Raw genomic sequence first — 3,110 nt, forward strand, 5'->3', positions numbered from 1 at the left:
TCATGATGTGATTGCACCTGAGCTATACCTTTATGAAATATATTTTTCAAGGGAGAAGCAATGCAGATGTGTTTATTTCTCAGAGTTGATGCCTAACACATGACTTTAGGGTTTTTTTCAGGACCTCCAGGGTTTAGTTGTTCAGTCATTTCTTTATCCTTGATATAAATAAAAGTCTTCTAGACTAATATAAACGTATCTAAAGCAATACTGTACTCCCTGACACTGTGCCTGACATGTAGTTGATCGATAAATATTAGTAAAATGAGTTGGAAAAAGGAATTACATGAATTAATGAAAAGTCTCAGGTTAGGGAATTAGAGATTTTCTTTAAAATCTGTATATTGAAGTGTCTCTGCTATTGTGCAAATGTTTATACCCAAGTAAAACAACCTCCATAGTTGGAGTATAAGTGGTAATTCTAGAGCGTTTAAAAGCTATCAAAATAATAATAATTATGAGAAGAAGAAGAAAAATAATTTCATATCCACATCAGCTATACTTGGCCATAGTGCCTCCCTCAGAATTTCTCTTTAGTCAACATTAAAGATCATCTAATCTAAGATCCTGAAAAATCTTCTCCATGATTTTGTGTTTATAGAGGTTTAGAGATTGAATGGAAAGAAACTCTGCTTCTTGTTTATGAATTCAGAGCTTACTGAGCCAGGGAAATCTGAACTGTCCTTTCCCCATCCAAATTCATGCAAGGTGCTGAACTCTATGAGGAACTGGATGAAGCCACTGGAGGAAGCCAGAAAAGGAGGCTTCATCTTTCTGGACCATTAATTATTCATAGAAAGTATTGCTCTAACAAAATGTCAACACAGGGTACCCATAGTTTTCTGATTGTGGACTTCTGCCGTGTCAGAGACAGATTTGGAGTGGAGAACAGGACAGTAAAAGAAATTCTTCTTAATAAATCCCATGTATATGTCAAATAAAATCTCCTATTCATCTCTGAAAAAATAGGGGAGAGGATGGAAAAGAAACAGGGCATTAGTTTATTAAGTTCCTACTGATTCCAATTTGAAGAATGCAGTTCAACTTCAAATGAGACCCAAAGTCACGTCTGATTCGGATTCTATTGTACAGGTTAGCTCACCGTGGTTTACTATATCTTCAGTACAGCTGGTGCCCTTTCTTCTTCTGTAATACCCCCCAAGCACTCCTAAACTCTACGGATCTAGGGAAATAACATTTGATGGTGCCATTGGACTGTGTACAATAACCACATGGTTTTAATGACTGCCAATTGGACAATTATGTTTTTAGCAAATGGGTACCCCTTTGAAGAAAGGAAATATAGGGCAATTATATTGATACATTGTCTCCCTGATACACCTGAGAGGGGTACAATTCAGCTTGACATCTAACACTTCCTGGCCTTTATGGTTGAGGAAGCACAAGTTTGTTTGCTTGCTAAACCTGTCAGGGGCTACCACTGCCTCTTCCCCCTTTGAGGTTTCACACCAATGACCAGGATGATTTCAAAAGTGCCCCTGATTCTTAGATCACGTTCGATCCCTCTTAAACCAATCTGCTCCCCAAATGAGTTCTTTCCTCCAGTAAAGATTGAAAATGTAAGAGTATATTCTCATTACTGTCCTAATTAGTGTCATGAGAAACATTTTCTGCCCCGATTTTAGTAATAAAAAGATGACAACCCAAATTCTCTCTTTTTCCTGACTTTGTTTTAAACAAAACACATTCACATTTTAAAATAGAATTTAAACAGGTGCCCAGTAACAGAATGACAAATGTTAAGTGTGACGTCTGAAAGTTAGGAAACTGAACCACATATGGTCACCTTTTTTTTTTCTTAACATTCACCTGTGCTGGACTGTTAAGTGGTTTCATCACTGTCATGCCAAGCAGGACTTGTAAAACTTGGGGTGTGGGTATTCGAAGAAAACATTTGCTGGGTGCCTTTAATAATTTCTGTAATTAGTCATTTAAACAGATTTCCCTGTGATCCAAAACAGGGAATGCAGGGAGATGAGCTGAGAAAATCATTTCCTGAAGGTACTTTAAAGCTAATTGCGGAAAATGAGGTTTGTCTCTTTGCAGGGTTCTCTGGCTCGTATTTCATTGGGTGGGGACAGAGCCGGACAGCCACATTCTCTAAGAATCTATGAAATGTATATGCCCAGGCACACTTTTTTGTTTTTTGACACCGGAGTGCTAAAGACTTTTGTTGGCTTGCAAAATTTAACAGATAAATAGATGATCCAAATATGCCAATGACAATTTAGAGACCAGAAGAAAGAAATGTACCTGGTTAGAGCAATTTCAGCTACGTGAGAGAGAGAGAAAGAGAAACCAAGGAAGTGATATTTCACAGGAACAGGGTAAGAGATCTGGGAGATCTATCACTCTGCCTTCCTTGAACTGGACAGTTATACTTTGTTAATAAATGTACTTTGAGTAACTAATTCAGCTTTTACTTCAAAGATAAAAGTAGAAGTTTTCAGAGCATGTCAGAAAAGGACTCAACTATCTTAATGAATCCATGACTCCCCCAGTAGGTAATGCTCTCTCAGATAAATGCCTTTATCTCAGCAAGCCTCGATTCCTCCAAGAGAGAAAGGGCTGTTTAATTTTCATCAATGATTTTGCCACTCTCTTATGGGAGTTGTGTTGATGACTCAAAACCTTTTAAAAGTTGGGATGATAAGGGCTGGCCCAGTGGCACAGTGGTCAAGTTCGCATGCTCCGCTTCAGCAGCCGGGGGTTCACAGGTTCGGATCCTGGGCGCAGACCTACGTACTGCTCATCAAGCCATGCTGTGGCGGCATCCCATATGCAGAATAGAGGAAGATGGGCACGGATGTCAGCTCAGAGCCAATCTTCCTCACCAAAAAAAGAAAAAAGTTGGGATGATATAAATCTCTATGTGCACACATCATACACACTTACTTTGTATAGAATAATAAATAATAGTTAATATTTACTGAATGATAACCACCTGCTATGCACAAGACCAACCTCTTTATTAAATTCTCATACATCAGAATAGGGAGGTTTTACTGATCAGGAAACAGAGGGACAGAGCATTTAAGTTAACTAGCTCAAGGTCACAGAGCTAATAAAGGGAAGAACTAAGATTCACA

Source organism: Ceratotherium simum, chromosome 23 (assembly GCF_057802395.1).
Source record: "Ceratotherium simum simum isolate JZ-2026a chromosome 23, ASM5780239v1, whole genome shotgun sequence".
In the NCBI taxonomy this organism is placed as follows: Eukaryota; Metazoa; Chordata; class Mammalia; order Perissodactyla; family Rhinocerotidae; genus Ceratotherium; species Ceratotherium simum.